Source organism: Petaurus breviceps, unplaced genomic scaffold (assembly GCF_028583685.1).
Source record: "Petaurus breviceps papuanus isolate PSGF00001 unplaced genomic scaffold, PetGlider_PUasm1.0 128, whole genome shotgun sequence".
In the NCBI taxonomy this organism is placed as follows: Eukaryota; Metazoa; Chordata; class Mammalia; order Diprotodontia; family Petauridae; genus Petaurus; species Petaurus breviceps.
In genome coordinates, this window is record NW_027185664.1 from 4359991 (window position 1) to 4373513 (window position 13523).

The window sequence follows — 13523 nt, forward strand, 5'->3', positions numbered from 1 at the left end:
AAAGCTGAATGAGTAATCGCTATGACCATTAAACAAAGTATGTTTCATAGGAAAACTTAATACCAAGACTAAATCATAAAATTTTTAACAAATGCTGAAAGAAATTCATGTCATCTAGCACTCAAGTCAGGGAGGAGCTTCAAGAAAACCTAGAATATCCCTAAATGCAGATATTCCTCAAAGCTCAATCCTGGCCTCTCTGGTTTTTATCAGTGCTTAGCACAATGCCTGGCATATAGGAAGCCATTAATAAACGTGTCAACTGACTCTCTGTACTCTTTCCTTTGGATATTCACTCCCACATTTACCCCAGCCTCCATCATCATTCTATGTTGTTGATTCCCAATTCTAGATCTGTAGCTGCTCTAATTTTTCTTTTGAGTTCCAGTCCCCAACTCTCAGGGAGATACTTCCAAGTGGATAACACACAATCACTTTAAAAACAAAAATCATTATATCTAAACCAAAATTCATCTCTCCAAATCTAATTCCTTCTCATACCTCTCTGTATCTTTAAATGCTATTATCTCAAGTGAGCAGAGGCCAGGGCTGAGTTAGGGATGGAGAGAATCAAAGAAAGGCTCACAGATCTGAAGGCGGAGGGGATATTAGAGGTCATCTCCACTCATTCTGGAAATAATGAAATGAATAAATGAATTATATGGTCACTGAAGCTTGAAATCTGAGTTATCCTGAACTCTTCTGTCACCAAATCCTATCCATCTTTAGTGTCTTTTACTTCTATCCCTTCTTTTTCCATCTCTTTTTTTCACTGTCATAGTGTCCTGCTAGTTCAAGTCATTCTCCTCTTAGGTATGAACCGCTTGCTGCAACGTTCTGCATTTAAAATGCTTCTCTCTTTCCTCCACTCTCCAAGTGCTCTGTAATCTAGTTCCAATTTGTGGTTCTTGACCATGATACTCCATCTTCCACATCGGCGGCATCTTCAATTCCAGGATGCATACTTCCAATGGTAAATTGGTAATCAATCTCACAGAGCTATCAGTTTCTGGTTTACAAAGAGCTGTGTTCCAAAAGTCCATTTGCAAATCATAGAACTTTAGAGCTGGAAAAGACCCAAGTGTTCATTCGTAGATGAGCAAACCGAGACCCCGGGAGAAAGTGGCATGTGCATGGAGGTTAAGCTGGGACTATAACCAGGAGTTTGATCTCCTGATTCTCAAGTCAGCACTCTTTCTATTACCACCTTCTTCCTTAGTTGTTTGGACTTTTTAACACAGTCCCATAGTAATAATGTTACAAATAGTGGATAAACTGGAACGGGCATTGGGTTGGTAGTGATAAACTATAAAAAGCAATGAGTTTAGTCAGGACCTAGGTTTAAATTTGAGCTCTTGCTTGCTAGAATTATCATATTATTAAGCTGAACTGAATTATCTCCAAAGTTCCTTCGAGCTCTAAATAAGAGCTAGTATTTGTAAAGCACTCTAAGGTTTGCAAAGTACTTTATAAATATTCTCTCATTTGATCCTAACAACGGCCCTACAAGGTAGGGGCTGTCATTACCTCTCGTCAAGTTTTCATGCCTCCAGATGCAGCACTCATCCACTGCACCCCCGGCTGCTCCCAGAAGGCAGCACAATCCTATCAATCTCCAAAGTGGTTTTGGGGTCAAAAGATCTTGCTTAGAACCCTGCTTCTATTTAGTACCTGTATGACCCTTGGACAGGGCATCTAACCTTCATGCGCTTTATTGTCCTTATCTATCAAATGAGGACATCTGACTAGATGGTATTTGGTCCCTTTAAGCTCTAAATCTATGGTCCCACAATTAGAGAATAAATTTTAATTCATCTAATACCAAAATTACACTGTACTTATTTTGAATATATTTTGCACATATTTCTATGTATACATGGCTTTCCTCCATAGAATGTAGATCCTCAGACTGTTTCTGGTTTTTCTTTGTATGCCTAGTACACCTAGCACAGTGCCAGGCACATAGTGGGTGCTTAATGACTCACAGTCTTTATGTTTCCAGCCAATAATCAGGTGCTGACTGACTAGAGTCAAAGCTATAAGCTCTGATCCCAAGCCTTCCCCAAAGCACCTCTGGTTTCCCCTTAGCAGGCAGACCTATGATAGCTTCCTGGGTTTCATCCCACTCAAGGGTTAGAGGTTGCAACTTCAACTGATAAGCAGGTTTGAAACTCAAATTGCCCCTGGGAAGCCAGCCTGGCCTCAAGCCCTAACTGGTGTTGTGGAGCCAGGAAGGGAGCAAGTTTATTGTCTAAATTCACAAAACAAAAGTCACATTGTACAGGATCCCTGGGATGGGGAGAGACAGACAGACAGACAGACAGACAGACAGACAGACAGACAGATAGATAGACAGACAGATGAGTGTGGATGTGTATGAGAGCCAGACAGACAAAGAGGGACAGAGAAAGAGACAGACAGACAGACAGACAGAGGCAGACAGAAAACTTAACAAGGTTACTCTAATGGGAAAGACAACAAAATAGAATAGCTGGAAAACAATGAGAAGAATACCTGATACCAACACCTTAATAACAAAGTTCTGTATTTCAGGATGAGAAAAAAGTAGTCAAAACATGAGTCTAGCACCATGGTGAGGAACAGGGTAAGAGAAATATAGAAGCTCTCAAGCCTGGGAAAGAGTTACTGAGGACATCAGATCACAAGAAAAAAAAGGAAAAAGCTCTAACTAAGCCATCCCTCCCCCTTCGGGCAAGGAAGCAAGTAAAAGCTAAAGAGAAGAAAAGAGTTTAAATGGATATAAATAAAAAGGGAAAAGGAGTCCCCAGTTAGTTGCATTTGTAAGGTAAGTGTTCCCAAGTCCTATATTCTTTATACTTCCTTTGTACTGTTGGGCTTTTAGAGCCCTTCATAACCTGAACCCTTCCTACCATGCCAGTCTTCCTACCTTTGTTGTTGATTCAATTGCATCCAACTCTTTGTGACCCCATTTTGTGGTTTTCTTGGCAAAGATACTGGAGTGGTTTGCCATTTCATTCTCCAGTGGATTAGGCAGAGGATAAGTATCTTGCTCAGGGTCACATAGCTAGTGTCTAAGACCTCTATTTAAACTCTAGTCTTCCTGACTTCAAACCCAAGGCTCTATCCACTACACCACTCAGCTGTGTCCCAGGTCTTATTCCCCTCCATTATTATCCAGTGGTTCTGGCCTCCTTGCTCTTCCTTGCATAAGACATTCCATTTCCCTCTCAGCCCATGCCTGGAATGCTTTCCCTCTGCATGTCTGCCTTTTGGCTTCCTAGAGCCCGCCTTCCCCCACTCCCCCTTAGTGCCAGTGCCTTCCTTCTTGGATTACCTCCAGCTTCTCCCGGTCCTACCTTGGGCAGTGCTTGTCCCCCTAGACAGACAGAGTTTGGGGGGGCAGGGATGTTTTTACTTTTCTTTGCATCTCTAGCTCTTATCATAATATGGATACATAGCTTTCATAAATGCCTACTGACTTGCCTTTGACTTTTGACCCTTTTTTGGATTATTCTTCCTATTATTCTTTAATTCTTTTTCAAATCCTATATAACCTGAGTGGGAAAAGATGTTTTGTAATGTTATTTAACTTTTTCTGTGTTTATGGTCTCTATAGACAATAGATTTCTTAAGGCATTATTACTGTGAGCACATAATGGTCAAATTCCTAGCAAGGGTACTCCCATAAGTAATAAAAGGATAAACCATTTGGGCCTCGCTCCATTACTCCCTTGCCCTAGGCTGAAAGGTATGGCATGAAAAGTTGAGACCCAGAACAGTATGTAGGCTCCTACTTTGGGTTACTTCAGCATTTCTGTGTAAGAATTTAAAAAACCAAACAAAAAAGCCTCACTTCACACACACACACACATACACACACGAAACGGAGAGACACAGAGACAAAGAGAGAGAGAAAGAAGAGAACACTGGGTAATTATTCTCTTGAACTTCTGGGAACAATTATCAACATCTTGTGGAAAACTGGTCAGATTATTTAGAATATAATGAGCAACTGCAAATTTTAATTCCTTCTTTAATGAAAATAACCATTAAAATCTACTGAATTTATAAGCATTTTTCTCAAGAAAACAACTTAATCAAATGCATATTTCTTTTAATATATTAAGTACAGCTTTATAGATTACAATAAGAAAAAACGTATACACTGATGCTGACATTTAAAATTATACGCTTATGTTGTTACTATGTTTAAATTACTAACAAAACTGTTGACAGTGAAATACAGTAAATTCCATTCTTTGTCAGACAATGTTATGAAACTGCAAATATCACAGTTCCTGAAATAGTAACCTTAGTTAGATAAATTGTATCCTATGAATATTCAAATAAGAGTTTAATTGTGCGTAATTCCTTTTTAGTTGATTCTCTCCCCAGCCCAAATTTACTTAGGAAACCCTTAATTCAGTAAGAATTAAACATATGGAAGGAATAAATTTTGCTGTTTTCAATTATTTAAATGCCAGAGGGAAAAAACAAAATAAAATTATTTACTAATCCATATTTTGTGCAAAAACAGTTCAAGTTTTATTCAAACTTAAGAAATGCTAGCAAATATACAGTAAAGTATTATTAGTACAAATGATAATTCACCCTGAGACCAAGAGGAAATTTTTAGGCAATGGATTTGTGCTTGTTCAGTATCCAAGAATAAACTTCTAACAAATATTTTTATAATAGGACCAGAGATCTAGAGTCAAAAGGGACCTCAGAAGCCATCTAATCTAATCCATTCATTTTAGATATGAAGAAAACAGAGGACTAGGAAATTTAAGAGATTTGCTCAAAGCCACATAGGTAGTTAGCTCTAGAGGAAGGATCACTCTTTAATGAAAATGTGTAGGGTCTTTTTATGTTTCACTGAGTTTATTTTAGGTTATAAGCTCCCAGGAGGGTGGGATTATGTCTTCTTTTATCTTATTTTTTCTATTTACAAAAATCTATATTTTATTTCATCCTCCCATTAAAAAAGATCATGTCTTTTCAATTACTTTTCTGCTTCCCTTATACTTATACCATTCCCTCTACCTAGAAAGCTTTCTGTCTTCTTTCAGGAATCTATATTTAGGAAATCATTTTTCCCATCAAGTTCCAATCACCCAGATGCATTGGGGCGGGGGGGGGGGGGGCTTGTCAGTAAAAAAAATTTTATAGATTGTCAATTTAGATTGATGTACTGATTAGCTTTGACAAACTGCTTTTCTCTTCTTTGTTACAAGGGTTGTCTCTCTGAGCCTGGAAAAAATGAAAGTGATGTGGAGACAAGGAATATCTATAAAATATTTTTTTTTATTTAAAGAATTCCCAACGACTCTATTTCTCCTATCTTCTCAACATTAATGAAAACACAACATTTAAATTACATTACTTTGCATTCATTTGTCTTTCTTTGTACTGTATTCTTATAACTTTTTAACATGTTTCTCAAGTGGACCATAAACTCCTTCAGGACAGGGATTAAATCATAGTTCCTGTATCTATCCTCAAAGTCCCTTGTACAAAGAGTACTATTTAGCGGGGCCATTTACACGGTACTTCAATACTTCAAGGGTCTGTGATTTTACTGGTGTGGGTACTTCCTGCATATCACAAACCCTCTGGATAGCAGTAGATGACCTTCCAGAGTTCCCGTAGCTGAAGAATTCATCACCCTGCAGGCAAGCTAATGATCACATTCTCTGAACTTTAATAGTCCTCAAAAAACACATACACAGTTCATCACTGGGCCTCTACTCAAGGTCTTTCCAGCTTAACAGAGACTGCAGGGTTTTTACTTCAGCATTTTACCTATCATACTGAAACAAAGTTTTGAGTGTCACTACCTGAAAATACCTTTTAAACTCTGACAGTAAACTGTATCAAGTCTCTAAAATGGCCTTAGATGCCCTACTTCATGAACTTAAAAGCAAAGGCTTAACTACAACAAAACTACCCTTCATTTAAAGCACCTGCCATGAGGCATTTTAAGAAACAAAATATAAGGTGGCAAAATAATCAGAGCCTCACAAATGTAGAACTGGAAGGACTTTTAGAGATCTAGTTCAACTCCCTCAATTTACAGAGAAAGAAACTGAGGCCCAGAGAATCCAAGTATTTTGCCCGAGGTCACACCAGTCCACTAAGTTACAGAAGTATGATTTGAAGCCAAGGTCTCTCACTCCAAATCCAAATGGTTGGGTTACCTAAATAAATTAATTTTGATGTACTCAAATTTGTAGAAAGCAACCGTATATCGACAAATAAACAATGGACATTGATCCAAATCCTGAAACCGCTTAAAAAATACCAAATTTTTGTACCAACACAGAACAAGCAAAAGGATTCTGATCGTTATTCGAAGTACAGTCATATGAGAACATCCTTAAGATTTTGTACTTAACAGATGTTTATACCCATGGATGGAGGGAAAAAAGGGAAGGTAGCGTTAATAAGGAACTAATTAAGGAGACTATGATTCTAAATACAGGGTTTTTTTTCTTTCTTTTCCCCCCAGAAAAGAGGTTTTTCCCAGACAATTCCTTTTCTGTGATACAAATATTACAATCCATTTAGGATCAATTTACAGACCCAAAACTATGTACACTGGTTCTATAATGCCCTAATTATAATGTTAACCTAAAACACATTTCCCAAATTCCTAGAAAAATTTAAGTCTAGTTATAGTTATGAGATGCCGATAAAATTCTTAAAAGTCCAAAATGACCTCAAGCTTAATGGATTGACACCTGGGAAGTAAAAGGGAAGACCAAAATTATAGAAAAATATAGATACCATACTCTCTTTGAGAAGAATAAAGCTGCCAGTGCTGCAGAAGTTGAACAAACCAAAACTCATTCAGGACGAGACATAAAATATTGTAAAATAAAAAAAGTTAAAAAAATGTCTTTTTCATTGACTTTAATCTTCTGTTCATCCTGGGAAAGGAGAGATCTATTTAAAATTGTCTAATATTTATATGTGCAAATTGTCTAAGTGGTTTTCAGATGAATCAAGTTAGAATGACTTCCTGTACCCTATAAACAGTTAAAAGCCAACAGATTTCTCCAAAGCCATTGCCAGGACAAATGTTTCTCTTTCTCCCTCTTAAATAGTTCTAGTCAAGAATAAGAGAGGTACTGGTTCTTATCTTAAAACCAAAGGCAGCAATAATAATGGGCACAGGATAAGGAAGAAGTTACAAGGCAGAAAACCATTTTTTCAATATCATGGTATGAGGGCTCTTATCCTTTACTCCTTTTGAAGTCTAGTAAAGTTGATAGCCCCCTTCTAAAATTGTTTCTAAATATGAAAATAAAATACACAGGATCAGCAATAAAACAAATTATACTGAAATACAGCTATCTTTAATTAAAGACCCCTGACATAGTGAATCAAATTAGAATAGAAGACCCCAAGCTAATTGAAAAGAACATCTATCACAGAAGATGGATCTCACCCAAGCGCAGATGTACCAACCATTACGGAGCCTGATACTTCAGAGAATTGTAAGCCTAATCTTTTAAAGATAAACAGAACAAATTTCAAGATAGCCAATTTTTTTTTCCAAATGAAAAGGTTCAACAAGAAGTGGAGAGACAGAATGATACCACTGCATCTCTGTAATAAGGAGGCAAGCCTCCAAATGTCTTGAGAGAGATGATTTCTAAATCTAATTTATTTCTAGCAAGGAGCTACTCCATTACTACAGTCTGACTCCATTATATGAAATAAGTATACAGATGCATAAAGGAATAGTTACATAGACCTCCTAGGATCATAGAGTTAAAAAGTTCAAAGGATCCTCAGGGATTACCTAAATCCAGTCCCCTAATTTTAAAGATGAAGAAAAGAAGGTCCAATAAATTTAGGTGGCTAGCCCAATGTCACATAGCAAATAACCTTGACTCAAAACTTGACTCAAAACCAAGGTCTGAAACTGCATGCTTTGACCCCAAATATGGATTTCTTTCCATTTTACCTTCTTGCTTCTGTTTTGCAAAGTATTTAAAAAATGAATGCCATCAGTTTGTTTTTGTTCAGTCATTTTTCAGTCATGTTCAACTCTTTGTGACCCCATTTGGGATTTTCTTGGCAAAGATCCTAGAGTAGTTTGCCATTTCCTTCTCCAGCTCATTTTACATATAAGAAAAGTGAGGCAGTGTTAAGTGACTTGCCCTGGGTCACACAGTTAATAAGTATCTGAACCCTGATTTGAATTTCGTAGGATGAGTTCCTAACTCTAGGCCTGGCACTACCTAGCTGTCCTAGGCCATCAGTTAAACAAACATTCATTGAATATGTTCTGAGAATACTGTAGCTAGATCAAAAGGCCCCTATCCATAGATTACGATCTAGAAATGGTACCTGGTTAACTATTAAGCTACTTTAATACATTAAAAGAACTATGCATTTAAGTTGTTTCTTGAGAAAATTGTTCATAGCTCTGGCAGATTTTTAATGGTTATTTGTATGAAAGGAATTGAAATTTATAGCTGCCAATATTCAATTCTCAATAATCTGACGAATTCTCTACAAGATGTTGATTAATGTTCCCTCAAATTTAAGAGAATTTATTCAGCATTCCCTTCTTTGCTACTACATACCCTTTTGTGGATTGTTGTGATTCACATCAAGCTTGGGAACAAACTCTTCCTAATGTCCTTAGGAATTTTGCTATCAAGAACATACCCTTTCAAATTCAATACCTGTATGTGAAAAGTGACCTATGATCTTACCAGCTGCATTTTCTGATACTATACCATAAGCTTCTGAATTCTGCTGTAGGAAATCATGAAATCATGCCAAACAGGTTCACTTAGATTTCATGTTACCTTCCAACTCCAAAGGGACCCTCTAAACTGCACAGAAAATCTTTTATTCTTTCCTAATTGACTCTATCATATGCCCCATAATGGCTATTACAAATTTACTCCTCTTTTTCCTCTGTTCTCAATACCACCTGTAGTGTACTCTCTCCATATGACCTTGTCTCCCACTTCAATGAGAAAATAAAGGCCATCTACCATCAGCTTCCTTAACTCTTCTACTTTATAACTCAAGACCTCTCTACATGGTCACTTACTCTCTTCTCCTTCACTTCAGTCTCAAAGGATGAAGTAGCCCTTCTCTTTGCCAAGGCTAACCTTTCTACTTGGGTGCTTGATATGATCCTCTTTACTCTCCTCTGGGAGCTCATCCATTGATCATAACCTCAAACACTTTTCATCTGAGATCCAGACCTAAATACCCACTGCCCACTGCCAATTCCCTTCTGCACATCTCTACCTGACTCTCAAATTCACTGAACTCACCTCCTCGCTAAACTCAAACTTTCCCCCAAACTGTCTTATTTCTATTGAGGACACTAAGAAAATCTCAGTCATGCTTGACTCTTCCCACTCTCTCATCGATCATATCTAATCATCTGCCATGTCCTGTCCATTTTTACTTCCAAAACTTCTCTCACATACATCCCATTTCTCTACTTACACAGTGACCACTCAAGTACTCAACACTTCTCTTCTAGACTATTGTAGCAAAACTAATTCATCACTCACTTCATTCACCCACTTAAAAGCTTTCAGTGGTTCCTTACTGCCTCCGGAATGAAATACAAAGTCCTCAGATTGGCATTTAAAGTACTTGATGCTACTTTTGTAGACTTCCAATTACTCTCCATCACAATTACGACATTCCAACCAAACTGGAGTACTTAAAAGTTTTTCAAACTCAACATATCTCTCTTCATGTCCATATCTGCAATGGATCCTGATGAATGAATCCTGATCATGATCTATGCCTCTCAAAGTTTTGATTTTCCTTGAAAGCCCATCTCAGGTAGAATATACTATGGGAAGCCTTTCCTGATTACAATGGTTCTGAGTGCTTTCTCCTTCCTCAAATTTGTGGCAAATGCTTTGTCTTATCTCTCCCTTTGCCTGTTTATTCCCTAAACAGTTTGCTTATTATTATTTGTTTATTCATGTCCTGTGTACATTTTGTACCCCCCAGTAGAACTTAAGATCTTCAATGGAAGGGTCTGTTTCATTTTTGTCCTGGTCTCCACCATACCTTGCACAGTGCACCATGTGGTAGGCTTTAAGTTTGATGGACTTTACTGAATTAAAGAACGGGTTCTAAGCAGGACCCTACACATTTTTCCACCTCCTCCGGAGTCAGATGCTCAATATGACTTCAATAGTTTAAGTTAAAACTCTAAATAGCAGAAACATCTGGATATAAAAGTATAAAATAAACCATATTTCCTGCTTCTTAGTCTATGGTTGTAGAAGGCTCAAAAGTAAAAAGGCCTGAGCCAACCGAAGAAGCCATTTTGGAGAAGGCAGCTTTTTGAGATGCATAATTCCGCACAGGAAGAGAAAGGGAGTTCAGTTAGCATTCCAAGAGTAACAGAGAGGTGTCAAGGTAATTAGCAGCTGTTCTATAAATAAAAACAAGTAAAAGACAGGTGTAGAGCCTTCTAAGTATCAATGAAAATCAGTGTTTAAATAAATAAAGCTTATATGAGCTAAGTAATAATAAAGATACTTAATTTGTACTTAGGACTTTGCAAATGTCCTTCAAAAGTATATGTCCCACTTGGTTAAATCATTTTTTTTGTATATTACACGCTTATTGCTTTTCTCAATTATCTGAATCTGAGAAAAGTCTACCAGCTGGGGCTCAGTCATGTCCTCAACAGGCACTACCATTCAGCTAGTGTCAGCTAAAATATAGGCATGGTGCCAAGTAAGATTTCATTACCCTCCAGAGGACTGAGTCTTGTTTCCTTTAACCTATTTTAATGGCATAAATTTCACATGACCACATGAGGTTTTCTCTATCACTACTACTACCTATTATTCCTACAAATAATTAACTGTATGTAATATAGATGTCTAAAATAATCACTACATAGAAGATGAATATAATGTTCCACAAGAGAACTGAAAAAAACCCCAACACTTCAACTCACCACATGTTAGCACTATTTCTAAGGAGAAAAATGAAAAAGCAAACAGTATTTTGACACCTGCTGAATTTAAAAGGCATGATGGTATTGGTATGTGAAAAAAAAAGAACACATTAAGGTATCTCTTAAGAATTCCTTCATTTGATATTTAAAAATTTAAATTTACCAAGTTTTCCTCTGTCAAATGAAGATCTAGGCATTTTCCTATAGGCTAATTCTGTCTACATTAAAAATAATGACTCTGTGAGAATGCTGAATTAGCAAAGAAGTAGATTTCTTTCCAATATCCCTTTTAAGATTCCATTAATTCCTATTAGAACAATACCCTGGACAATCCTTTCTAGAAATTCTACCAGTCTGCTACTTAGCTTTGAAGTCCCTGCCTTACCTCAAAACACTGGCTGATCACAACAATAAATGGAAAGGGATGCGAAGAAACCATTTCAGAAAAAGCAGCTGTATCAAATGCTCCAACAGATTAGTGCCGATTCCTTTAGGTGGTTCCTTTGCCTTCTACACTCTCTGCTAGATAGAAAAATCAGTGCTCATAGCACACTCATCCTCAGTGTTCAATAAATGAGCCTTCAAAAAGCATCACTACTTTCATTTCCAATAGAAGCTTTGTCAGGAAGTGATTCCAACCACAGCCCGAACTGTGACTCAGTGTGGTTTCAAACATTCAGTAAGGTACTATGATTTGGAAGAGGCCACGATAACCACAACTAGCAATACTGGTTATTCCTGCATGACACAGAAGCTCCTTTTAGTTCAGTTCAATTTTTTTTTTCAAACCCAGGTGGTAAATTAAAAAATAAAAAAACACACATACACAACACATTCCTCACAAATGTAGCTGCTAAACTGCAGGTAGGTTACTTACTCATTCTACTAAATGTCAACACCATCACTGAGGAGGGTTTCCCTTCTCAACATTTTTGATAGAAAACTGATTTCTCACTGTGTAATTAAATTTGCATCAAACAGAAACCAAATAATACAAGTTGAATCTAAGGGGTCTTTTATTCTTTTTATTAAAGAGACAAAAATAGCCATCTGTTTACTTAGCTGTTGCCCTAAGGGTATTTTAATGCTGGTGTATCAATTTACTGAATATATAAAGCTTCCAAAAATACTTACCCATCCATTACTTTCCTTTGTCCCACCAAAGGGAAATTTAAAGGACAAAACTGACCTCATTTAAATTTTTTTTTAATTTTATTGCCAAAATTCAGACACAAAAGAAAAAAATTTTAAGTTTGCTGACATGAAAACCCTCTCCAAGTAGAACTACCCTTGGAGGCCCTGACAACTGGCAACTGGTGAATGTCACTGCAGACAGTCCTCCCACCCAGAAACCTTAGCTCATTCATTTGGCCATGTTCCTCCTTAGGGGTGTTCTCAATTCCATCCCCATGGTTATTTCCAGGAACAAGATTAATTTACCTAAGTTACCTAGGTGAAAACTCCTCTCCAAAGTGCCACCTAGAAAAAGGAGTCCAGAGCCCAGGTTTTGTGCAAGACTTAGCTTGCCCAGATGTCATTCGCTACATAATTCACAATGATATACAGCCCTTGAAGGGTTACAAAGTCTCTTCTTCACAACCAGCCTGTGAGGTGCTTAGCAGTAGTTGTGTTTTTCCTCATTTCACAGATAAGAAAGATTGAGTAATTTCACACATCCATTAAGTGTCTGCACTGGGATCAGAACTGCGTTCTGAGTTCTTTGGACTCCCCATCTCAAGTGTCCTACCACCAAATACTGCCTCTGCATAATAGTGAAAGTCTTCAATTCTGGAGACTAAGAGCATGTAATTCCAACCCAACACCTGGGCAGTTCAAAACCAAATTGGCAAACCAGGTGAGGGAACAAAACTTTCTGTGCAACCCTTCCTTGCCCAAGAAGGGAATCCAGGCGCTCCATCCTGTTTCTGTGACTTGTTTTCCTCTGCCAGGTCTAGAATTCACTTGTACCTCACCTCCCCCTCCTGGACCCCCTTGTTTCCTTAAACTTTGCTTCAGTCATCTACACCAACTCCTTCTTGATCTCCCCCACATTCCCAGTACCTAGTACCTCGTTCCCTCCTCCTACCCCTCCTGCTTTTATTCGGAATACAGTCCAAAGAATTACAGAATATATACAGAGCTAGAAGGAACCCCAGAAACTAACTAGTGGAAACCCCTAATTTTATAAATAAGGAAACTAAAGCCCAGGGAGTCACCTGCCCCAAGGTCATACAGAAGTGTCAGAGTCTGAATTTTAGTCCAGCTGCTCTAGGTCCTGAGAGGGTTCTTATCTAAGTACATGATTAATATGAAACTCCTTGAGGGCTGAAACTTTCCTTTTTGTTTTTGTGTGCTAAGGTCATAGCACAGTGCTTGAGTGGGACAAAGTAGTAGTTTAATATATTCTTATTGGTCAAATTATCTAGACCCTATCATCAACTCACAAAGTTTAACAGTTATATCTGTAGAGTTTCTATAGAAAGTATATATATATATATAATATATATTTTAATTAACATTTATTTAACTGTAATTTAATTAACTGTAAGTTAAAGGACCTCCACAGGAT

General features: G+C 37.5%; 1 protein-coding gene across 26 annotated transcripts in view; it reads right to left on the reverse strand.

The window, feature by feature from the left end:
* The window catches only part of LOC138171653 (zinc finger protein 532), a 116467-nt gene that overhangs the window by 83998 nt on the left and 18946 nt on the right, over window positions 1-13523 (reverse strand). The window contains exon 1 of one of the 26 annotated variants that reach the window (XM_069101368.1): window positions 11340-11747. The exons of the other annotated variants lie outside the window; for them this stretch is intronic. The gene's annotated coding sequence lies outside the window, so the exon portion shown is untranslated. Of the gene's footprint in view, window positions 1-11339; window positions 11748-13523 lie in introns of those variants that run through there. 26 annotated transcript variants of the gene reach the window in all.